Below are 27,268 nucleotides of genomic sequence, written 5' to 3'. Positions count from 1 at the left end.
TAGGGTATAACAAAATAATGGACCAGTGGATCTCATGGCAACGTACAGAATCGTAACTTGCATGCTTTTCTGAGTTGAAAACTGTAACTGATTCTCGAATTATGCCCAATCAATACCTTACAGTGCCTAGTCTGTTTGTAAAAATAATTTAACATTCAGATTAATAGAAGTATATGTAATTAAATAAATATCTACCAAATATATATATATTTTTTAATTTAATTTGCCTAATTTAAAATAAAAATTGCCTGTCTGTTTGATATATATGCGCTAAATATAAGCTTTGTCTGGAGCAACATACAGGTTTATGAAGAGTAAAAATCAAAAGTTATTTGGAGGACACTAAATTTGACGCGGAAGGAGTCGCGGCCTTTTCCTAGTGTAGCAATAAACAACGTAGATATCTAGGGTGCATTTTAATCTATGTTTGCGCTATGAAAATATACGTCTTGGTCGTGTTTTTGCCTGATATCTCGCGCATGCATCAAAATGTATTCAGTGGTCTCTGTGATATGTATTTATGAGTCTATCTAATTCAGGCCTCCTGTTTTAATAGTTTTTTTTTGTTTTTGATTTCCCTTTATTTCTTTTCAGAGATAGTGCCAGTACATTCTGTGATTATTTATACAGCATGAATGAATGTTATCTAATTCACGTCTAGTCGTTGTGATGTCTTTGAGGTTGATATTCCTTTTACTTTCCTTTTATATTCCTTGACAACTTGATAATAAAATCGCGTTATTTTTAGATACTTGTATTATCTTTACACAAGAAAACCATTCAGATCCCTTTTGTCGTTTTTTGTAACAAAACGATTTTCTCTGTATATCATAAATATCATCATTATTAACAGCCGATAGACGTTCACTGACTGACTGACTGAGACTGTGCTTTCCGGTGCGGGGTCGCCTGTTCTAGCACCTTGGGATCTCAGCGGCCATCGGCTCTTCGAAACTCGTATTTTGATCCTGAATACGGACTGACTTGAATTTTTTTGGGCGACGAATTGAGCAATTGGGGATTCTTGTGTGTAACATGTAAGTATTCTAAAAGATGGCCTTGCTCGGAAAAACCTGCTTTCCGAACCAGTGGTAGACTCGTTACTGACAAACTTGACTTATTCAAAAGTGCCTACTTGGAATAAATGTTAGCGAGCGAAACGAGAGAAATTAAATGAGATAAAATTCAACTCTTACAAAACTGATTAAAAGCTTCAACTCTAGGCTTCGTTAAATAAGTTACAACTACCATAAGTAACGAAACTCATTAGACAGCACAATTGATACGCATAATGGGAGCACGCTCGCTGGAGTTCTATGCGATTTATCATCGCATCTTATAATGAGTTCTCGAGTTAGCACTCACACTTTGTAGGTAGCAGAGGATGCAATTACTGCTTGGAAATTAGTCGGTTGGATCCTCCGAGCAATTTTTGTCTGCACAGAGGTGTTATACGCCTGATCAACGGTTATTATATCGTGGAAGTTCTCGCTATTATCAATGGCTGACAGCCGACGTGTAAAAAGTACCTACAGCTTAATTTGTAATTCGTAATAACTTGCGAGAAATATCGCGGCAGTTTTCGCTTTTATTATTGCTCTTTTATTCGAGTGACTTGTATTAATTAGCGGGATACCGGACGGGGCAAATTACAAATGTCTCCCGGCGCCGAGTTGTAATATTAACATAAAGTATAGTGGTTATTATTCACGAGGACTCAACTTCTTTGGGGAATTATATTCCAGACAAAATTGACGTTAATTGTTACTGCTTATATTATATGGATAATATTAATACAATGTTTTTTTTTAATTCTGAAGATTTATTACGATTTTAATTTCTTTTTACGTCTTTACGATATTACTAGATGAGATTAAATATGGATAGTAACTCTCAGAAATATTGCTACTCTTTGAAGTCAGTTATTTAGCTGTAGTATAGAGCTGAGGCAGTGCCCCATTCAGCGGAAGCCTTAGTATTAAGTTAGTATTAAGTCTCATGTTTTCTCCTATTTATTTTATGTTTTTATGGTTGAATAAATGATTTTATTATTATTATTAAATCTCAGTCGAACCCCCAACAACTAAACTTAAAACTATTTAATTCTCCCCTAAAACAATCTTTCGACCTAATTGTAGGATAACGGGAATATTAATCAACTAGTGGCATGCGATTTCGTCCGCGTTTTTCAATTACAATTCAGTTTTTCACAAATCCCGCCGGAACCATGGATTTTCCGGGATAAAAAATCCATTGTTAATCTAGTGTAATCTATTTTCATTCCAAATTCTAGTCAAATCGCTTAAGCCACAGCGTAAGGAGGAAGAAATTGTGTGTGTATATGACACACAAATATTAGTGTGGAGTGTGGTAGTTTTTGACGGTCTCTGTGGCGCAGTGATATGCGCGGTGGATTTACAAGACGGAGGTCCTGGGTTCGATCCCCGGCTGGGCCGATTGAGGTTTTCTTAATTGGTCCAGGTCCGGCTGGTGGGAGACTTTGGCCGTGGCTAGTTACCGTATGTCGTGTAGAAACCGATAGGGGTGTGGATTTTCATCCTCCTCCTAGCAAGTTAGCCCGCTTGCATCTTAGATTGCATCATCACTTACCATCAGGTGAGATTGTAGGGCTAACTTGTAAAGAATTAAAAAAGAATATATTAAAAAAAATGCCAGAAAAGACTAACAACCAATTTACCCAAAGACAAGTTCGCTAGTACTCGTAGAGTGTAAATAATACAATCGAGTATTGAGACATGCAAGCGTCGAAAACCTTTTAGTATGTAGTTGCCACCGTAAATTCGGTCCGCACCGTTGCCTCACGTCATCGATGCAACAACGTTGAGTAACACAACCGGACGAACAAGTTCGATAATAATTTATTATTATGCCTACTTGGATGTCTCATTGAGTAACTAACACAACCATAGTTTACTGAGGCATACATAATATATTATCTATACAAATGTTATAAAGCTGAAGAGTTTGTTTGTTTGATTGAACGCGCTAATGAGACGAATATCTTAGCATTCCATGGATTCACCGTGCGGGTGCCGGGTCCATCGCGTGGTAGAGAGAAAAACTCCGAGCAGAGTCCTGAACTTGTGACTACAGGATGTAGGGTAGGTAGTTAAGGAACTACTGGTCCGATCTGAAAAATTCTTTCAGTCTTAGACAGCATTTATCCAGGAAAGCTATAGGCTATAGGCTATATATTTTCCCCGTATTCATACGGGAAAGGGAACCACGCGGGTGAAACCGCGCGGCATCAGCTAGTTGTTGATATAGTTGGAACACGTTTTGGCTTTGGATGAATTGGTAGTGACAATGCGTTTGTCGTTTGTGTGGGTTTATTAAAAGCGTCCCTTTAATGAACCTCTCAAAATACAAGGGGAGCTTTGTCACATCGAAATCCTTCAAAGACCGACTTCAAAAAGGAGGAATACTTTTTTTTAATTAATTAATTTAATTATTACTATAGCAATTTGATTCTGAAAGTTACGATACGCACAAGGCGCACAAGTATATTTAACCGTCGCGTCGGAGGCACGGCTCCGATGGTTTCGACGCGACATCGTACCGGAACGCTAAAATAGCTTGGCGGTACGTCTAAATTTCCCACACAAACACACTAGTCAAACGTCTGTCTGAGGCTATTAGTTTTACAACCAATATCTTTTTTCTATCATCATTATTAATGCTACATGCCCACTATCCCTCTTTTCTTATAGCAGAGTCGATTTGGAGCGTAGAGTCGCTTTTGAATTACATGTTTTTAATAAATAATGTAGGAAATAATAGTCTGTGACGGATATGACATCGCTCGCTCGATCTTTTGTTGGATTCAGTGTGCTCGTGGCGTTCGAGCCGTCCACATCTCTTGTTGTGTAATTCTTTATGGGTCACTTAGGATAGGCGGGGAGTGTTTGTATACAGGCAAAGGTACCTTTAACCCTACACACATCGTTCACAAGTACGTGACTTCACTCAAGGTCATTCTCTGCCATTCTAGGGTCTTATTTTGGTTACAGTTTGATTTGTTAATTAAGTTGTCCTGACAAATATTGTGAATCATAACCTTTGTTCGACATTAGTTTTCTTATTTTTGTAATGACTTTTGAGTCCTATAATAATAAATCATAAGTTTTACTATCTGTACAGTATAATGACATTTTCAAATTCCAAAAAGGGCAACGCTTTTATTATGAGCATTGGTATCAATGCTATTAAAATGCGATCAACGAAACCATAACATTTTATTACTTCGACATCAAACTTTGATAAATAAAATTTCAAGTCATTTGGCTAAATCTACGAACTTGTAAACTCGATGTGAGTATCGTAAAATTAATTTTATTGTACATTTTCAGTCATAACAAGTTCTTAAGTTTGAACATGTTATAACTAAAACTGTTATAGGTAAAATTTTATTAAAACACTAGCTGACGCCGCGCGGTTTCACCCGCGTGGTTCCTGTTCCCGTATAAATACGGGGATAATATAGCCTATAGCCTTCTTCGATAGATGGGCTGTCTAACACTGAAAGAATTTTTCAAAATGGACCAGTAGTTCCTGAGATTAGCGCGTTCAATCAAACAAACAAACAAACAAACTCTTCAGCTTTATAATATTAGTATAGATATTTACGTAGTCGGAATTCTCTAAATCAAAACAATAACCTTCATAATGCAGTTTAACATAGTAATGAATTTAAAGACTCTAAATGTTACTCAATGTCAGTACTAACGTTCAACTAACACTCACATGCCTGCAGCGCTAACGGCTTGACGACCGATAAAACTGATCGTGTGTTGGTATTGATCGTCATGCACATGTCATGAGCTTATTTGATCATCAGTGGCTGACATAACAAGTGGATAATGGTATGTATCACTATTTGATGTTATTTTTTTTAAAGAAAAAGACAATATATAAATGAAAGTAGATTTTTACTAATGAACAATTATTCAAAGATTGTTTTTTTTTTATTTAAACGTATTTAAATTGAATTTGATTTTTATTTGCCATATTTTTAAGAATTACCAATATTTCCATTCCCCTCCAACTAGTCGGGAAAGACTGTATTATGAGTGTGTAGACAATAGACCAACGGGACAGGGATCGAACCACTACCCCTCGGTGATGAGTCCGACCGCTCTTACCGTTGAGCTATTGAGGCTTATTTATAGCTTAGAATTAGATAGCTAAGTTGTCGCCGAAAATAAAATAAAAATAAAGGTATATACACACAAACCTCATTCCTAATCAATAAAAACAGCTATCACACGTTAAACCTACATCGGGGATATAAAAGCGAGGTAATAAAACCTTTGCCCGGCCAAACGTAAAGATAGTACCGCATTATCTACTTAATGTGCTGTGTGTTGTACATCAGAGGCTATGTTTTTTTTGTCCTTTTTCCTCACCAAACAATGGACATGGAAGCGAGGAGGACAAAATGATAATACGATATGAAAACAAAGCTATTGGTAGTAACAATGCGAAATTAAAACGTCTTATCGATGAAAGAGGACAAAAAAGTTTTATTCGGACTGCAATAGGCCTAGAGCCGTACGAAAAATCTCATTACTTTAGTAATGACTAAACGACGCTTCGCAGTTTAATCCGCGTAGTTTCCGTTCCAATGGAAATCCAGGGTTAAAATAAAGCCTATGATACTAGATCCAGAGATTACACTCTACAACTTCACAAACTTTACATTTTCATAATATTATTATAGAATATAGATAATTACATCTTTATTACATCTATATAAAAGAAATATTTTGCATTCAATGTCCCATATTAAAAACACATGAACCAAAAAATAATTATTCAAATCGGTCCAGGCGTCTTAGAGTAATCGCGTAACATTCTTATAAAAAGAAAAACAAAACACATCTGCAATTATAAAATTAAATAATGTTTTTCATTACAAATCGATTAGAGAGTCTAAAAGCACTGTGTTTACGGGGTGGAGTCGACATTTTTACTATCGTTTTCCCGAATTTTGCGCCGTGGTTTAGTTATTTATGCCACAGAATACATAATAGGTAAGACAAACATAAACTTGATAACTGGCAAAAACATTTTACTAAGAATATGTATTGCGTTTGTCATATTACAATCATTTTCGTATTAGTTTCTTAGCCTTTTAATTTCTTTTTTAATTTATTTTTTTGAATTTAATTATATAATTTTAATATTTGTGTATTATTGTCCAAAATCTTAAAGAGAAGAGAAGAGAAGAAGAGAAGATTCGACCCTGAAAATTAAACTGACTAATTTGAATAAATTAAGATGACTTTTTGCATTAGGTACTTCTTAGACGTCCATAAATTGTATTTGTATATTCATGTTAGTTAAGTATTCATTTGCAACCAACTTCAAAAAAAGGAGAAGGTTCTCAATTCGATGCGTATGTTTTTATTTAAATGTTTGTTACCTTATAACATCCGTCATTTTTTAACCAAATTCTTTTTTGTTTGAAAGAGTATACTTCCAAAATGACTACATTTCATTTTCATAAAAATCGATTAAGTAATTTTGTGTTAAAATCAAAATAACTGAAATACTAGTCTTTGAAGTCGGTCCTTTTTTTTTGCAATTACTACAACTTTTTTTAATATAAAAAAATATATTGCAATCTTTTTGTTCATCACCTCTTTGTCTATAGGACTGCCTGCTGATATCCACTTATTTGGCGAAGTGAATAAGACTAACCTTTGGAACATTTGTTACTTTGTTGCCTATTAAGGTTACCATAGTGGGTACTGTACTCTAACTTTGGTGAAGTTAATTTGCTATCATATTTGTCCATGTACCATTATTTTACGTTCTATTGGTTTAGCAATTAGCCTTATTGCAACCCGCTGCAGAACAATGCATTTGAATTTATTAGCAATACATGTTTTGAGTTATGATGATCAAACAGTTAACGGAATTGAAATGGTTATGCCTACACCGTCATGCCGATTTAAATATTTACTATGAAGGTATGTTGGTAACTTTTAACAATATATAACTGGATATAGTCGGATGCAATTATGACGTCTCGGATATTAGCTACAGGTTAAGCGCAGGTTGTACATGACAGGGAGACATGCGCGGGTGCATCGCCGCCGCGCCTCTACTTTACCGCTGATAACTTAAATCTTGTATTGTGCAGCTTAACGCACGATGTTCCGAATGTCATAAATATTGTATCCGACTATACAATCATACAATTACTAAATAAATACACAAAACATCGTACATAAATAATATCGTGTCGTTGTGTTCTATCTACCAAGCCGTTTGAAGGCAAATAAACTAAATTTACGATGCCAAAAAAGTAAAAATTAGAACAAGTTTTCTGGGCATTGCCTTCAAACCGATCACTAACAAGGCAGTGTGGCGGGTCAAAGCTCCATTTCCACTCTCCTATAAGAAGGGACCGTATATCAAATGGGTTGCAGGGAGTCGCTGAATGCTGGCAACTCAAAACCGTTGTTTGGAAGTCCATGCAAGAGGCCTATGTCCAGCACTGAACGAAATGATGATAAGAAGGGAAGCCTTTAGTGAGCCTTTAAAATATCACTCACTCATAGACAATTTATACGGGGAAATAGTGGTTTGTGTAGACCATTTCATTATTTCGTTGTTGACTCGCATTCTACGATCTTCAACATCAATTGCTCATGACCCCAATCGTGTGTCCACGGCGAGTTATTGTCTGGGACAAGTACGCCTCAATTGTTGAATGGAACAGATGCGACTGGGCTGTATTAAATCAGAGCTTGACGTCAATTGAGATTCATAGAGCGTAATAACAGCTTGTGGAAATGCATCATAGTATCACATCCACACGTATATACTACCAACAAAAATGATTTATTCGTTTACATAGATGATGATGATTCGTCAAAGTGTTGTTTGTCAACTAGTTAGCCTATGTAGCTTTAGATCACGATGTCCTGGGTTCAAATATTCAATGGCGTGCAAAAGGTCAGAAGGAAGGAAGAAGTAGGGTATGCATTATACGTACAAATTGTACAAAATGGAACTCTCCAACACAGGTTTGAGTTATTGAGTTATCAAGACAGGCAGTGCATTACTGTATCTATGAAGTGCACGCCCCTGGAAATCCTGGGTCAAGTCATGGAATACAAACAGAGCTTTACTTTCTTGTAAGACATTTTTTTGCTTTTTTTTTGAGAGAAGTGATAGTACAGTAAGAGAGGCGTGATAGCAAAGTGGATATGGCCTCTGTTGAACACGAGTCCCCTCTCAGAATGAGAGGGGTCCTCTACGCTGTCCAAATGCGGATTGTCAGACTTCACATACGTAGAGAATTAAAGAAATTTCTCGAAATATTTAATTTCTTGAAATGCACGTAACTGAAAAGTTGGATGTGCATGCCCCGGATCGGATTCTAACCTACGACCTCCGATTCGAAGGAGAGGCAGGAGGAGAGGCAGAGGTCATATGCACTAAGCTATCACCTCACTGTAAATGGCCTTTAAAATAAGCTGATAATGATGACAAAGTCCCTCGTTTCTTGTTCACATCTAATATATAAAATTCTCGTGTCACAGTTTTCGTTGCCATACTCCTCCGAAACGGCTTGACCGATTTTGATGAAATCTTTTGTGCATATTCAGTAGGTCTGAGAATCGGCCAACATTTATTTTTCTAACCCCTAAATCCTAGGGGTAAGGTAGGGGTATGGTATAAGGATAGGGTAGGGGTAGGGTAGCGGTAGGATAGGGGTAGGGTAGGGTAGTGGTAGGGTAGGTTTATGGTATAGGGATAGGGTAGGGGTAGGGTAGTTGTAGGGTAGGGTAGTTGTAGGGTAGGAGTAGGGTAGTGTAAGGTAGGGGTAGGGAAGAAGTGCAAATAAATAAATTAATAAGTCAAAGCGAAGCTTGAGCGGGTCCGCTAGTAATAATATAAAATTGAAATACTTTAATGTACGTTAACCAACGACAGGCGTGATTGAGTGAGCAATAAACACATCCGGATCGAGTTCACTGTCCGTGACATCGCAGACAACTCCTAGCATCCGGGCTAGCTGTTCACATCATTTGGAAGAACCAACGCTCAAGGTGATAGATGTCACATCCTCCCATAAACTGGCTCACAAAAAAGAACGAATCAATTAAATTCAGTATCTATTAATCTATACTAATATTATAAGTCTGTAGTATTGTAGGGGATATTCTCTGATCTACTGGACCGATTTTGAAAATTCTACCACTAGAACGCCACGTTGTTTCTGAGTATCATAGGCCGTTTCATTCCCGTATTCTCACCGGGGTGAAATCGCGGAGCGTCAGCTAGTGAACAATTTATTGTTATCGCCGAGTTGCAACGACTTGCGGTACGGACGGCTTCAGTGTGCTCGTGGCGTTCGAGCCGTCCACATCTCTTGTTGTGTAATTCTTTATGAGTTACTTGGGATAGGCGGGAGAGTGACTTGAGTGGAAAAGGGGAGTGTTTGTATACAGTCAAAGGTACCTTTAACCCTACACACATCGTTCACAAGTACGTGACTTCACTCAAGGTCATTCCCATTCTAGGGTCATTTTGGTTAAAGTTTGATTTGTAAATTGAGTTGTCCTGACAAGTGTTGTGAATCATAACCTTTGTTCGACATTAGTTTTCTTATATTTGTAATCACTTTAAAGTCCTATAATATTGTCTAACTTAATTTAATAAATCCGTCCTTTAGAAATTTTGAAGAAGTCGTGAATAGAATCAGAAAGTTAAGAAGCAAATCAATCAAAACTAATTTAAATGGTATAAAATTTAAGTTTAGTAATAAATAGTAATCATCATCTAGTTTTTTTTAATGTCCCTCTGAAAGGCATAGGCTTCTTCATTTCTGTTGCATTTGAGAATTTTAAGCCCACCACGCTGCTTTCGGTTGGTGGGTAAAAAATTATGGTTGTCTATTTTTTGATGGTGGCGGATAGTGAACCGACTGTCACAGTCACTGTCAGATGTTAATTTGTTTTGTAAAAATGTTTGATAATGAATGGTGTCTTCAACTTAACGTATTCTCCGAAGCATGTAATGATACAAACTTTTTTTTTTTTTGATCCTTGACTACAATCTCACCTGATGGTAAGTGATGATGCAGTCTAAGATGGAAGCGGGCTAACTTGTTAGGGGGAGGATGAAAATCCACACCCCTTTCGGTTTCTACACGGCATCGCACCGGAACGTCTTTGCTGGTAGGGTGGTAACTAGCCACGGCCGAAGCCTCCCACCAGCCAGACCTGGACAAATTAAGAAAATCTCAATCTGCCCAGCCGGGGAACGAACCCAGGACCTCCGTCTTATAAATCCACCGCGCATAACACTGCGCCACAACATCACTAACACTTATGATCGATTCAATACAGAAATACCTTAATACTTTTGACAAAATAGATATCAATTTAGCCGTAAATACATAGTTACATCACATTGTAAAAGATAAATTAAGAATTGAAAACCTAAAACATAATGACCGGCTAATGACAGCAAGGTGAATGCACCTTCATCTATTTTGTACTGATTGAAACTAGTTGCTTATTAAAAAAAATCTATAGTATACCATAAGGTCGGGAGTTCATTTATGATCACACGTTAGCGCGTGAAGTAATTTATCATAATGACAAGGAAGAAGTAGAGGTTATTTGATAAAGGAGGTATAAATTGGTTTTGTTAAATTAATTAGAAATTCCAATATAAAAAAGAACATGAAAACATATTTCATTTGGAGGCCAACATCAAAATTATGTAAAAGGAGATTATTCATTTTGGGCCCTTTTTAAACTTTATCAACTTTTGTGCCATATAAGCTATTGCTTCAAAAGGCTAGTTCTAACGATTCGTGCCATTTGTTTTTGTTGGCCTTTTAAAAAAGGGCCCAAAAATGTACGGAGCGTGAAAAATCTTTGAAATAACAAAATGAATTTATAATTTATAAAAGAAAATTCTTCTTAATCTAACTAAATATTTGACACAAGATACTTTATACGTTTTAATGTTCTGCCTTCGACTGTATTTGTGTTTTTTTTTTATTATGATTCATCAATTTCTTTGTCTTTATTTGACATCGTAGGCGTAAACTAATTTCTGCTTTTTTCACTCTCTAAGAGGTAGGTTTGGATGATACGTTTATAGCAGAGGCTACTTGCTATGTCCACAGTGTAAATAATAAGTTAAGATATCATAAAGATTTTTTTGAAATTGTATCATGAATTCGGTTGATTTTTTTATGAAATACTTTCAATGACAAAAGGACAGACGTACTTGTAACGATGCTATAGACCGCAGTTACAAATATTTAAAAAATAAACTCATTTTCATAATTTCTGCGAAAGAAGAGAATTTGAGAAGATTAAATAGATAGATAGATAGAGAAGAGAACAGAACAAAGACCTTAAACAATTTAACGATAATATTATCTTGCTTCACAAAATCTTTTAAGTCTAAAAAAAGTTTGTACTTATAAATCAAGTAGAATGTTAGCGATGAATTATGGGTATTCATAATAGGCGGATGTATTACCATCATAATTCTTCGGAAATAATGAAATTTGAAAAAAAAAAGTTTAATCTCTCCCATCGGATGGAAGAAAATTCCGCGTAAGACGGTATTAATAATGTTTTTCGGCTATAGCTGCTATTAAAAATTTTACGAATACAGTTTTAATTACATATTCGTTTATTTAAAATAAACGAACATGTAATAAAAACTGTATTCGTCTGTTTATTCTTTCTGTTTCTTAAGGGTTCAAATGCAGTATTTTATTCACTACTGCATTTGAAGCCTTAAGAAACAGAAAGAATAAACAGACGAATACAGTTTTAATTAGTAGACAGACTGACATGCTGGATGCTGGCGGCTCAAGACCGATGTTCTTGGAGGCTCATGCAAGAGGCCTATGTCCAGCAGTGGACGTCTATCGGATGATAATATGATGATGATGGTTTTGGCGGCTTTGGCGTGACAAAGTAACAAATCGAGAGATAGATTTATAATACACTCCTAAGTATGGGTTTTTGTTAAAGTGGTTAATGCCTATGCTCCAATGCTCCAATGTAAGTTGTAAGTTGGTGCTGGTGGGCTTGAGTTGATAAAGTTTATTGCCCAGTAATGGCTCTTTAATTAAGAAGATGGTAATAAATGGCATGGCGTCACAGAAAACATGGTGTTTGGAAGTCCCTACTACAGCCATATAACTAACAGTGAAAGTCCATGTTTGCGATGTAGACGATATTGCAAGATAGATTAAGCCATCGATTATCAGAATGATAATTTCATTTATGTTACTACGCATTTTTGTTCGCGAAAAATAATGACAGGGACCAGAGACGCTTAATAAGATGCTCGAGGGTAGAGTTCTCGAGTCGTGGAGAGCTTGCATACGATTATGATAATTAGTTCGTCCCACTCGTTAAAGCGATGAAAATATACTCGATCAGACTGTACAAATCAATACGCACTTTGAAAGTGAAATTAATTACTTTACGATAGATTTCTCTTTCTACAGAGAGAGAATAAACGTGTTATATGAAAGGAATATCAAGAAAGTGGAAATGGAAGGTAAATTTACCAATACAAAAAAGGTCACTGTTACCTGCCTGCAAGAAGGTTCATGTTTTTATAGTAATACTTGAAGAAATGAATAGTCCTGATAATAAGTCCAAAGCAATTTTGATGAAGCAAAACTTCGTAGGATATGTTAGGAATATGTCGTATAATGTATTGCAATGTTTTCGACCTTAGAACAAAAATCTTTAGGAACACAGTTCAATAAGCAAAGTCTAAAAAACAAAAAAGACAAGATCAAATTAAATTAAAATATCGAAATGCACACAAACATTCTAATTAATGTCTGGTAGTAAGATTCACTTTTATTCACAGCCTGTACGATGATACAAATTATAAGACAAGTTATCCTTACGATCATTCATGTTTTCATGCCAATAAGCAGCGTCATTGTATGTGTGGAGCTGCAAATGCAAATCAGTCTTCACAACGGATGTACACGACCGAGGTACTATATTTTTAGCAAATTATACGCTCAGGAGGTTTTTTATTACCTCAAAATGCATTTGCATAGTGATTTACTGCTGCAAATCGTCTGCGCCTCCCCCGGACCGGCCTTGCCAAAATAATTACGCGCGCGGTTGCCATTTGTGTTCAAGATCCGGGATATAGAGCAGCAGCTTCGTTAGAGTATCCACTGAAATAGTAATAAACCTCTATGGCGCGTTTTGGAATAATATATTGCTGTACAATTGGACCCTATTCCTCCGTTGAGAACGTTTTTCATTACTGAAGGAGCACTAAAGGTGTTATGCAATGAAGGCATCGATGAAACTCTATGAGGTCCCGAAGTCTACTAATATGAAGGTGGGGGTAGGAAATTTAGAAGATGATGATGTTCTTCTTGACGTATTCGTCAATGGCGACATATTGACTTTAACGTCTAGAGTGTGGCAAGATATGACTGGCAAAATCAATTTTAGTTTTAAAAGTCCGTCTGCACGATGACAAAATAATTGACCTCTAATATTGTAGTTATAGTTATCTAGTTTTTCGAAGGTAGATCTTCTAAACGTTTCGTTTCAAAGGATTTACAGTTACCGCTTAGAAAATGTGTGTACAACGTCATTGTGTACTATTTGGAAATTATGACGCTAAAATACCTTATTAGTCCCGCATAAGCGTTATTTAATTAGAAGTTCTTCAATATCGAACTTGAAGTTCAAGCAACTTGAGATTATAATTGTGATATATGGCGAGGAACTCACCAGTGCACTCATGGACGTGATCTTGAGTTAAGTAACGTCTATTAAAACAAGCCTTAGACTCACCTTAGAAACAAAGTATTGTGGCGCAGTTTCTACAACGTTCCGTGATTTCAACATAATAATCCATGGAGTATGAAATATACAAGGTCATTATAATACCTAAGCGGTTAATTGAAAACCAAGCAATGAATTTGATCCTTGACACGCAGTGACGATACAAATTAGCTCGCAAGGTCATGGAGTCTCAAATGAAGTAGGTACTGATTTTTTATTATGACTGTTGTATTGTACAAAGAGGTATTGAATTGCGCAAATGTGTGTATGAAAAAATTCTATACACCTTATGTAGATAGACAACAGACCGTGACCGTGGTTTTGAGTTTAAGTTATTCAAATCCGTATACGTAGAAATTGCATTACAAGATGGCTTTAGTTAGGATATTTTGCTAATTTGGTCTTAAAAATATTATACAGAAGAGAACGTTATTAATACATAGAAATAAAATTGAAGTATCTGTCTTTGATTTCAATGTAACTGTGTTTTTCAAGTGATTATAGTTATTTCATCATCATCATCATCATCATCATCATATCAGCCGATGTATGTCCACTGCAGGACATAGGCCTTTTGTAGGGACTTCCAAACATCACGACCCTGAGCCGACTGCATCCAGCGAATCTCACTGATGGGGGGTCGACCAACACTGCGCTTTCTAATGCAGGGTCGCCATTCCAGCACTTGGTGACCCCAACGTCCATCAGCTCTTCGAACTATGTGACCCCCATTGCCACTTTAGCTTCGCGACTCGTTGAGCTATGTCGGTGACTTTGGTTCTTCTGTAGATCTCCTCATTTCTGATTCGATCACGCAAAGTTATTTATACGATAAAATACCGCTACATTGTAAAACATCAAGACAGGTCGTCAGAGTTTTAATTTCAAGTAAGTTATCAAGAGGATTTTAATTTTTTTTTAGTCTCTCAATATTCCTGAAATCTGTAAACACGACATTCAGCGGGATTTTAAATATTTTTATTAAGGTGCAAAATCCATTGATTCGCCCAAATATAATAATGTAGTCTATTTCATGACATCTTGTGGTGCTCGTCTCTTGAGCCTTTTGAAAGTTGTATCAGGTTTCTTCATCATTAGGTTCCTTGCAAGTTGATTTGGATGTTTACGAATACGCTTTGGTATGTTTTCATTGAGTGTGCAACTTCTGTCTCTTATAGTTTTAATTTTTAGTTCACGATGCAGGCGATCATTTATGATGCACCAAGGAGCATTAAGGTAATCGCAATCGGTAAATGCGCAGCATTTTTATGTTGTTCAGCTGGAAGCAGAATTTCTAATTTTAATTTTAAACGAGATTTAATTTAAACCAGACTAAGAAAGATATGGCTATCCGACATAGCTAATATACTCGTGGATATCTGACAGACGGCTAACCCATTTTATCTACACGTCGTAAACCAAGTTAAGCGGTTGGCCGTGGTTACTATCGTAAACGGACGATATTAATTACGTAATAACTAGATAAGTGACGTCAGATTTAATATAGTTAATCCACGTGGTATTCATCAAATAATAGCTCTTTGTCGCAAAATAAGTTTTCATACTATATCGGAAACTTCTGGTATTTTGCTGTATATATAAGTATTAGGTATATTATAAGTCCTGTTAACTCCAGAGGTTTTCGAATAGAAGCTGTGAGAAATTTTCTTTTAAAACTCAAAAAGAGTAAATCAAATTCAACTGCCAATTTATAAAGAACAACAGCTTCTTTAGTTCTATTCAATTTGTATAGATAAATTAATTCTAATATTATTTAGGACTACCTGACGCCGCGCGGTTTCACCCGCGTGGTTCCCGTTCCCGTAGTAATATGGGGATAATATATAACCTATAGCCTTCTTCGATAAATGGGCTTTCTAACACTGAAGGAATTTTACAAATCGGACCAGTAGTTCCTGAGATTAGAGCGCTCAATCAAACAAACAACCAAACAAACAAACAAACAAACTCTTCAGCTTCAACTATAATATTAGTATAAAAGTATAAATTTTCACAAAAAGTTTTATCGAATCAAGTAAGCCCAACTTTTTTACTTGATTCTCAATACAATGAACCCTTAAAACACTTTATGTAAAACACTTAAAACGCCAGACGATAAAGATGCATCTAAATTGCGTTCAATTTTCGAAGTTTTTAAGCACTTATAACAACTTATGATCTTCTGCGAGTGCCCTGTAATCATCGCCGAACGCGAATTTTTAACAATTTAACTTATCTCAAAAACGACCATTACTCGTAATTTCGTCTCAGAGTCTGTATGGACCATTAACTCGACCAAGGCTGTGTGTACAAACAAGTAAGCGGTCTCATACAACTTGGAAGTCTCAAACCTTGGAATGTTTAGGACGTGTGCATGTATAGTAATAATTATTGAGGCATGATTTCCATTGACCTCAAAACGGCGGATTTTATCTCAGAAGTCATAGTACCAAAGATTTTATAATAAGAACTAATGGTTGACGGAATACAATGGTACCTATGCTCCTAGAAGAAGTTGATCGAACAGACAAATGGTTTTATCCCTTACCTTATCAGCCGATAGACGTCCACTCCTGGACATAGGCCTCTTGCATGGACCTCCAAGCATAACGGTATCCAACCGCCAGCAACCAGCGGCTCCCTGTAACCCGCTTGATATCTTCGGGCCACCTAGTGGGGGTCGACCAACACTGCGCTTTTCGGTGCGGGGTCGGCATTTCAGTACCTTGGGAGCCCAATGTCCATCGGCTCTTCAAATTATGTCACCTGCTCATTGCCACTTCAGCTTCGCAACTCGCTGAGCTATGTCAGTGACTTTGGTTCGTTTGCGGATCTCCTCATTCCTGTTTCGATCACGCAGAGAAACTCCAAGCATAGCTCTCTATCGCCCGCTGCAGAGTTTTATCCCTAACACAAACAAAATCAAAATAGCGGATTTTATCTCAAAAGTACAAAGTAAGAGAACCGGAGTTTCGATTCTTCGAGTTTGATTCGATGGGCGTAGGTTAGAATCCGGTCCGGGACATGTACTCGTACCTCCAACTTTTCAGTTGTGTGCATTTAAAGAAATTTAATATCACGTGTCACTAACCATGAAGGAAAAACATCATGAGGAAAGCGGTATACCTGAGAATTTCCTTAATTATCTACGCGTATGAAGTCTGCTAATCCGCATTTGGCCAGCGAGGAGAACTAACGCCTCATTCTGAGAGGAGATTCGTGCGCAGTAGTGAGCTAAATATGGGTTGTAAATGATGATGAAGCAATATATGACAAAATCGATAGACAGTACGTAATACCTATTAATATTAACATGGATTGTACTGCAAATAACATAGGTACACTGTAGTGTATTTGTATTGAACCAATAACTGGCTCTAAGCTAAGCTTCGTATTCAAATTGAGTTATAGAATTGCAATACATATAACCAAATGTATTCAGCATCAAAATTACACTTCAACGAACAGTGCTATGAGCTGTCGACGGAAAGATACTCTATGCTTCTGCTTGAAAAAAATATCAGCTCATTTGGTCTAAAAAAGAAGTGTCATAAATTATAAATGTACATAGTAGAGTATACTACTCGTAAAAGCAAATTCTTATCTGGACGAAGAAGTACCTTTTCTTTAAAAAGTAACAGGCCACTTGGACCTCTAAAGAGTTACGTAAATAAGAGATGTATTGAATTGTTGGAAGTTAACACACCTTATGGAAGGGTAAAGCTGGGTCTATATTTGTCTGGCGTGTCGTGTTGTGACGCATTAGAACAGAATCGGGTTCATACATTTTGTATGCGACGCATCAGAAGCCATCACGACATGTCACAACACATAAGGGTAAACGTTGTCATACAAAACGTATGATACCAATTCTGTTCTGATGCGTCACTTCACGTCAGACAAATATAAATCCACCTTTAGTCGCTTCGTAACGTCCCCTTTCTCTCAAGTATACGGTAGCAGGTTAAAGTTATCACTTCTGTCGAGCATCCGAAACGCAAACGTTTTTAATAGGATTTGTCTTGAAAACGCGTATCGTGTAGCGATTGAAATTATTGTGTAAACTTTGTTACACGGCAAAGCAGATGGCCCACGTAATATCAAGTGTAAATATATGTATTTCTGAGGCTTACAACAGATAATCAGTCATGATGCAATGCGTTTCTCTACGAGTATCACCGTAAGGCATAGGTATTGAGCCTCGTGTTATTGTATATTGATATTTACTTTTGTGCATTACTAAATAATGTACATAAACTTTCATTATCGGCACGCCATAACATTGTTTTATGTCGTCTGGCAACACAAAGAACACAAGACAAATTGAAATTGTAATAATCGAAATAGATTTTAATTTACATCGACCTCTCTTAGACGAGGCGGTCGTTGTATGAAATCTATAACGTGTCGTCTCTTTGCTACGCTGCCAAGGCTCATCGAGATTGGCTCCAAGGTCGGCCTATCCGGTCAATTGTTTCAATTTGTATGTGTTATCATTGAAGAACAAAGATTATATGCAAATTTTTATGTTTAGAAAACTTCTTTTTTTTCAGTAAGCGACTTCAACAATGGTTGTTCGATCACAATATTTTAGTTTATAAAGCGATTAAAATAATAAATAATTATTAATAGGAAATATCTTTAATTTGAAGCCTCCTTGGTCCAGTGATCAACCTTTGTTTCTTAGGATGGATCTATTTAAAAAATCTCAGAAGATAGCCAAGGTATTTCGGTCTTTATTATCAACCTATTAAAAACATCAAATCAAATGAGAAATGTCATCTTCCTACTGAATGATATCCACCAATAAGCACCGAATGACATATTTTGTTACATAGAATCTCATTTTCGTATAGGTCAACTAACATACGTCAAAGTTAGTGAATTAGACTGCAGAGTTGGGTGGTGTTACACCCGGTACATCGAAAAACACGTTAAGCCGTCGCGTCGGTAACGGTCATTTTCATAATATGATTGTGATAGTTATAGAGTCAAACATTATTATAATCCTCCAACCCACATTGGAGCAATGTGGTGAACGGAAAGTCTAAATCCTCTCCTATAAGGAAGGGAAGTCTGGTTCTGAAGTAGATCATTGAAACATGCTGATATTGAAGATGATGTCTTACATCGTGGTGCAATTTTTCTTTTATTATTATGGCAAAGATCACACGTCTAAGGAGACATCTGAGAAATGAGAGAGCTCTATAAATGGATAAGATAGAGTCACATTTTGAATTATATTTGTGCAGAATCACACCGCTAAATAAACTAGACCTGAAGGATCTGAAAATAAATTATTCCTTTATATAGATCATCTATTGGGTAAATAATACATTATGTAAGTTATATAAAACTGAGAAACCATACTCGTACCTGCAATGCGTGGCCACCTTCATAAATGTATAGATACACAAAGATGTCATACATTTAAAAATATATATGTACATTGTACATGTTAGATTGCATCATAACTTTACATAAGCTGGTCGATTCAGTATTTTAGTCTTTATGATCAAACTATATGACATCCACTAGTATAAGCACCGGATGACATTTGTATTTTATATAATAGTATGTAGATGACATTTTGTCAATTGATTTATTGTTTATTTTAATAGATTGATAATATAGGAAATAGGCCAGCTAATGAGATTGCTGTCTAGCACAGCTCTGGATCTCTTGAATCGATTTTGAAAATTCATTTACCACTAGAAAGCTACGTTAGCTGTGAGTGTCATAGGCTATATTTTATTCTTATTCTCACGGGAACGGGAACTACGCGGGGCGTATTCTAGTTAATGTCTAGTAAATGGCGACAGTGATCTTTGATTTAAAATGTAAGATGGAAATAAGCATAATATTGTCGGCCTCCGTGGCGCAGTGGTATGCGCGGTGGATTTACAAGACGGAGGTCCTGGGTTCGATCCCCGGCTGGGCCGATTGAGGTTTTCTTAATTGGTCCAGGTCTGGCTGGTGGGAGGCTTCGGCCGTGGCTAGTTACCACCCTACCGACAAAGACGTACCGCCAAGCGATTTAGCGTTCCGGTACGATGGCGTGTAGAAACCGAAAGGGGTGTGGATATTCATCCTCCTCCTAACATGTTAGCCAGCTTCCATCTTAGACTCCATTATCACTTACCATCAGGTGTAATTGTAGTCAAGGGCTAACTTGTAAAGAATAAAAAAATAATAAGCAATAGAATAAAAGACAATACTGTGAATTGAGAATGTATTATAAAAAGACGTATATTGTGACACTACCATTCATACAAATTACTTATGCAATTTTAATTTATTTTTGAATGCTTGCCAAAAAGATGAAGTCCCACAAAACATTTGTTATTCAGCGTTTATTTATGTGTGTCTCTCTGTTTTACTGCTACCAATGATAATATTTTTATTTCGCTAGAATCAAAATTATTTTATGATAATTTACGCTATAGACGCCGTATTCAAATAATAAATAATTTTAACATTTAGATCGTTTTCAGATTCAAAATCTCCAAAAAGATAGCGATTATGAACCATCACCAAACATCAATCTCTTTTTTTCATTATAGGAGAACAATAATCTGAGGTCCTTAGTCATGATCATCGCGCATTTTCCACGCAACGCAAGAACGTTATATAAAAACTTAAAATATCGTTAGTTGAAATTCTAAGTTTTTCTTCTTCTTACTTCGGCGCTACAACCTTAGGTCTTGGCTTTTTTTGTTTATTCTTTTTTTTTTTCGATTTTCGTATGCATTTGCATCGTATTTGCAATTGTATAATTATTTTCTACTAAATGTTGAGTGGTTAGCCCAACATGGTGAAATTCTAAGTTAGAAAAATTTAATAATATAAAAAAAATAATATTACATTGTGGTTGTGTAAGACATACCTACCGCAAAGCAATTTAGCGTTCCGGTACGATGTCGTGTAGAAACCGAAATGGTTGTGGGTTTTCATTCCTCATCATATCAGCTGATGGACGTCCACTGCAGTACATAGGCCTTTTGTAGATTTCCAAACATCACGATTTCATTCCTAACTTGTAAAAAAAAAATTTTGGCCATAACTCTTTAAAGTACAAGGTTAAAATATCCGCTTCCAAACATAACATTCCGCAGTTACATACTCGTAATAAAACACTTGATGATTTATTATTAAATATAAATAATTACAGGAAAATATAAAAATGTAAGCAGTAAGTAAGTTATTTCTGAGTTCCTACTTAAGTAACTAATTATTTGTATGAAAAACTCAACAAAAGATTGTTATCAACGTGAAGATTTTAATTAAATAATACGGAAAACCCCTCAAGGATAAATAAGACTTAAATTGCGCACTACCTAAAAATTCAACCTTACTGTGTTTAAACAAAATATTATAAACATTACAAGTAATATCATGGAATTAATAAATACAACGTTAGATTTAGCGTTTTCTATGCTCTGTGAGTAATATCGTAATTACTTTGTTAATGATTTAAAAAGACAGAATAAATCTTTTCACTTTATTACTTGAGATGTAGAGAATTTTAATATGACACCGAATTTCATTATAATAAGAACAAGGCAGAGACCTGGTAGCTAACTGCAGCCCTCACAAAAAGGCTCAAAGTCACTCAGCGGGCGATGGAGCGAGCTATGCTTGGGGTGTTTCTGCGTGAACGAATCATAAATAAGATCCACAGAAGAACCAGAGTCACTGGTGTAGCTCAGCGAGTCGCGAAGCTAAAGTGGCAATGGGCACTCCACATAGTTCGAAGAGCCGATGGACGTTGGGGTCCCAAGGTGCTGGAATGGTGATCCCGCACCTAAAAGCGCAGTGTTGGTAGACCACCAGGTGGACTGAGTGGCGGCTCGAGACCCTTTTGTTTTTAAAACTATGCAAGAGGCTTATGTCCAGCAGTGGATGTCCATCGGCTGTTAATAATGATGAAGAACAAGGCGCCAGTGTTCTCAATAAAATTAAAAGTATTTAAAAAAAACTCTGCTTGTACGACTCTTTGTATACGTGTCTATATGCGTGTCTTCGTCATCAATCAATCATTCGATTGTAATGAACCAGATCCCGATTTAAAAAAGAAACACAGTATGAAAGAAGTTGATCTGTTACACTTGTTTTTTACACCATTGAAAGTTAATTCATCTGCGTTACATACAAAGTCCACAATGTCAACCCGACTGGCATATCTTTGCACATAGTAGCTAACGAGTATATTAAATCAAGAGGGCAGGTGTGGAATCGCCTTAAATGGTGATCGGCAGCCGACGGCCGGGATGCATTGACCGTATAGTCGAAGAGACAAACTTACGATTTTCGTAGCACCGAATACATAAATATTTCATTGTGACTAGATGCTTTATAAATATGTATTAGAGAATATCTTGTTGGCTGCAACGCTAGAATAATTTACAAGAGTTAGTGGATTATAATTTAAATCAAAATAAGGATGTTGGTTTTCTCTATCCTTGAAGAAAATTTACATTTTAAATCTACTTGCAATCTAGATTGGTAAGAGAAATAATGTGGCCTTGTATCGTATGTATTGTTGGCTGGTGGAAGGCTTCGGCCGTGGCTAGTTCCGGTACGATGCCGTATAGAAACCGAAAGGGGTGTGGATTTTCATCCTCCTCCTTACAAGTTAGCCCGCTTCCATCTAAGACTACATCATCACTTACCATCAGGTGAGATTGTAGTCAAGGGCTAACTTGTAAACAATAAAAAAAAATCTTTGCAAATGTTCAAGTTGCCTTGAAATATATTGCGCAATATTCTAAGCTTGTGCCGGTTTAAGTATATGCTTATGACGAGTATATCACATGTTATAATAATCTCAAAAGTCTCACATGACAAATCAGAGGTTTTACTTCAGAACACTGAAATGGGTATAACATCACATTACAAACACAAATTAAGACATTGGAATGAAGAAATTGAAGTAATGTTTAAATTTTATAGCAAGCCAACTAAAACTAAATTTAATTTTAGGCTAATATAAAATTAGTTCACTTCAAACGTAGGCATGGGACTATCTTTTCCGGAATATAATCAAACGTTACACACAGACTATAGTATAACATTCATACAACACTAATCCTTGATTGTGAAGTATAAAATATATTGTCTAAATTCATCTTTTCACACAATTTTAATATGCGAGTTTTTTTAAGGACTGGGAAGGTATCAACAGCCCTTCGTGCAGCAAATGACTGTACGCGGCAGTAATCACTTAACACCAGTTTAACACCTGCTTGCTCATTTACACGTTAATTAAGTAATTAGAAGATGTATACTCAAGTCAGCATTTACGGCCTCCGTGGCGCAGTGGTATGCGCGGTGGATTTACAAAACGGAGGTCCTGGGTTCGATTCCCGGCTGGGCAGATTGAGATTTTCTTAATTTGTCCAGGTCTGGCTGGTGGGAGGCTTCGGCCGTGGCTAGTTACCATCCTACCGGCAAAGACGTACCGCCAAGCGATTTAGCGTTCCAGTACGATACCGTGTAGAAACCGAAAGGGGGGTGGATTTTCATCTTCCTCCTAACAAGTTAGCCCGCTTCCATCTTAGACTGCATCATCACTTACCATCAGGTGAGATTGTAATCAAGGGCTAACTTGTAAAGAATAAAAAAAAAAATACACTTAAAATTCGAACTAAACAAAGTTGTCACCGTCTCTCGGTGTAATTCCAATGATTTATTAGCACAATTAACCACACCGGGATCTTATGGGATTATTAAGCAGGGAACTATCCAGCGCTAACAATTCGCCCATGGAAAGGAATTACTCACTTGAAGACCAATACATCAATGTTGTAAGGATAGTATTACGGGGAGGCAGCTGCATAAGGACAAGAGTTTAGATCGATCGGCCACTTCTTATTACCTCATTTTTTAGATGCCAGATAAAATTATATACGTAAAACGTATAGCTATCTGTATTGCAGACACTGAATTGCTTCTATGCTGCTTTTAATTTGACAATACAAAGATTAGAACTTGGATAGAAAGGCTGATTGATACATAGATAGATGAATATATAAATGGATGCTTGGCATAAAACAAAAAAAAAGAGAAATCAAAAAATATAAAAAATAAATGGGTCCATTTATCAAAGAAAGTATTTTTAATATTCGATTGAAATATATTACCTAGTATTGTACCGCAAACAAAATTTAAGAAATATTCTTGAAACAAAAGTACAACTTTTTATTGGCATAGGTACTGTTTTTCTTTAATTTATTTAATTAACTTTTAAAATCATATAACGAACGAAAAGAGTGCCATTAATTTTGACCACAGAAAAAGTTAAATTTGAAACTGGTGCAATAAAACTAAATAAGTATCATAAATTAAGCGTATGAAATGGCGGAAACGGGAAGAAACGAAAGAAATCTCAAAGCAAACAGTTCCAATACCAGACCGGTTGCAATTAAACGCCGTGTCCATTAACCGGGCAATTGTACGAGTTATTGCCGCAACTTAACTGGGCTTTGAAGATTCATGTGATTAGGCCAGTTTGTGGCTATATAGAGCATAGAAATCGATCGCAGACGTCTGCCCTCGTCGGTAATTGCATAATGCACTTGCAATCAGAATAGATTTCATTTTGAAGTGTCGGCTTCAAACGACTCGACTTTAACCTCATTGTGGCGTTTTAGAACTGATGTAGACTTTTTGGCAGCAATGATTGGTTTAAACAATGTTTTATTTATCGAGGGTACAGATCACCTGCTTTTAAGTGCTATAATAATTGTCTTCAACACAGTTTTACCTCGAAACCCAATCATCCAACAATACGTTGGTTAGTCACCCGAGAAATATTCGTAGGACCTAAGCCGCGTATGCTATTAATTTTTCAGACAACCCAAACCCTTCTAACAATAACGTTGCTTGGCTTCCTATTTCCGCATATAATCGCTGTCACTTAATTTAACAAAACCTTATTGTTGCAAAAATCGTTTGCACAGATTGATTACATCGGTCTAATAGAGATTTTATTTTGCTGGTTGTTACAAGGAGATAAATGTGTTGATTCTTAATTAATAAAATCTAGTGTATAAGTGAGGTCAGCCATCAAAATGATCTCTATGATTTCATTTCATTGCATTCGCTCATTATTAGTAGGAATAATGAAATTATAGAAACATATGATATTGTACTATATGCTCGTGTTTAAATGTGTATAACCATACCAACAACATGTTTTAAGTTAATGATATAAGATAATGACAAATAAAATTTTCATAAAACAGGATCAGAAGTTAGAATTTAGAATTAACCTAATCTCAATAACGTACCAAAATTATTTTGTAACAAGGGTATGTCAGTTTGAGAATATACAAGAAGTATTCTATAACTCAAGAGAGAAGTTTTGACAGGGTATCTCTTAGCGGCCCTCTCGGAACCAATTCGAGAATTATTTAGACGTTTTCAAGTTTAAGAGGCCCTTTTGATTTATAGATTGAAATTAATCATTGATGGATTGGTCCCGAATTAAGACGGAATAATATAATTAAGCGAGTGTCTGTGAGTTTTCGTTGTTAATTAACTAATTTCAACTTTTGAAACACATTAAATAAAAAGTTTAAACTAGAATTATAGGAGTTGAAATAGACTAAGCATACTAGACTGCACATAAGATGTGAAACGATAAAGTGAATAACTACAGTAAAGACACTTTGAGCTTTGTACAATTTCATCAATTTTAAGTTAAAATAAAACAACTACAACATCGGATTGGAACTCTTCAAGTAGGTATATCTCGCGTTTTCCATAACTGATATTTTCCAATAAATCCGTAAATTACTTTGTTATATCGTTTAAAAGAATCAAACGGTTATTCAAAGGAGTCAGATAAAAATAAGAAAAATAAATAAAAAGTTGTAAACAAACTTGATCCATTAAACATGCAAAGTTTCATAATAAAAAAGAGATTTATAATGGCGATTGGATCAAATGATAACTATTTAGATAACCGCTCACTTTTAGTCCGCAATTATTTTGCAACTAATGAATAAAGATTAAAGTAGGGATAATAATCCTGTACTATAATCACATCCGACTGTGGAAGCGCAAGACATCAAAAGACAAGACGGCGAAAAAAAACAAGGTAATGATAATAGTACGTACGATCCAGAGCTTGATACAAATATGATATTAGCTGCGAATTTTTCTATTCCCGGCCGCTGCAACTAGTTCTACACTCGGGTTCTAGTCACTGAACTTACCTGCAAATAAAAAAGAAATGTGTGAGCATGTTTATCATTTATACACGATAGAGATATATTGCCTTGAGGGAGAAATATGAATTATAGGAACGCAAAAATAAATTGTAGTTTTCAATGCTTAGTTACTTTGTCTCTATGTTATTAATGTAGCATGTAATACCAAAATAACATGAATTACAAATATTGTTTCAATTCTTTTGAATACAAAGAAAGCGATCTAATAATGTATGAAGTATTGGCAAGAAAACCTAAGCGTCGGTGGACGCACTTGTATGACTTTTGTATACAAAGAATACTAAAATCCGTTTGATGATATGCGTCTGATGAGTACGATCCAGATCTATGGACGAATACCAAAAGTCAACAAATACAAACAAACTTCGTCCAGCCTCTACACCCTATACATGTTAACTAATACGTGTGTACGTAACAAATATAACTTGAACTTTTAGAGACACAAAACACCGTATTGCTTAGTACTACTCGCTTTACTAGGCAAAGTCGTAGTTAGAAAAGTAGAATTAGACACTAATATAGAGTAAATATGTTCGGATATACGAGTATGGCTTAGAGCAACAGTTAGAAACTAATAAAAATACCATTCTCCACCAATTTAAACGCAATGTTGCCACAGACATGCATACGAACAGACAGACGGTCAAACATATGACACCCTTAGGGGTTAAAAAGAAACACAGCAACAGATTTAAATATCGCTTATGTAAGTCACTCTTAAGAACACCGGAATATCCCATCTCATGAGATGAGACCCGCTTTGTTTGAATTTCTTGTATTTTTATACACAATCCGTAAAGAATCCGCTTAGTAATAGGTTCTGGGGTATGACCTATTTGGCTCGCCTGTAGAAGAGGCTGACTGCCAAAGTTTGATTTTCCGCAACAAGTCAAGTATTTGTTTGGATTCATTTATCTTTGTCCGTTTTAAAGTTGAATAGCACGTTATTAGTTTTGTTTACTATTTCGTGAAAGTTAAACAAAGAATTAATATAATTGCACTGAATGTAAGAAAAAGGCTCAATCGATGATGATGATGGTGATGATGATTATGACGATGATGAAGAAGATGATGATGAAATGAAAAAAATAAGAATATAGCCTTTGCCTGTTTGTATTGTTCTTTTTCAATAATACGGCGAGAAGCGCCGAGCACTTCTATAAGTACTATGGCCTATAACCACAC

General features: G+C 36.0%; 1 protein-coding gene across 4 annotated transcripts in view; it reads right to left on the bottom strand.

Moving 5' to 3' along the window:
- LOC112048897 (pseudouridylate synthase RPUSD2) overlaps window positions 1-27,268 on the bottom strand; it is a 505,733-nt gene that overhangs the window by 129,665 nt on the left and 348,800 nt on the right. Inside the window, exon 2 of one of the 4 annotated variants that reach the window (XM_052891152.1) lies at window positions 25,971-26,068. The exons of the other annotated variants lie outside the window; for them this stretch is intronic. The gene's annotated coding sequence lies outside the window, so the exon portion shown is untranslated. The remainder of the gene's footprint in view (window positions 1-25,970; window positions 26,069-27,268) is intronic. 4 annotated transcript variants of the gene reach the window in all.

This window comes from Bicyclus anynana, chromosome 3 (genome assembly GCF_947172395.1).
Source record: "Bicyclus anynana chromosome 3, ilBicAnyn1.1, whole genome shotgun sequence".
Taxonomy (NCBI): Eukaryota; Metazoa; Arthropoda; class Insecta; order Lepidoptera; family Nymphalidae; genus Bicyclus; species Bicyclus anynana.
This window is presented reverse-complemented; position numbering and strand designations above follow the sequence as displayed.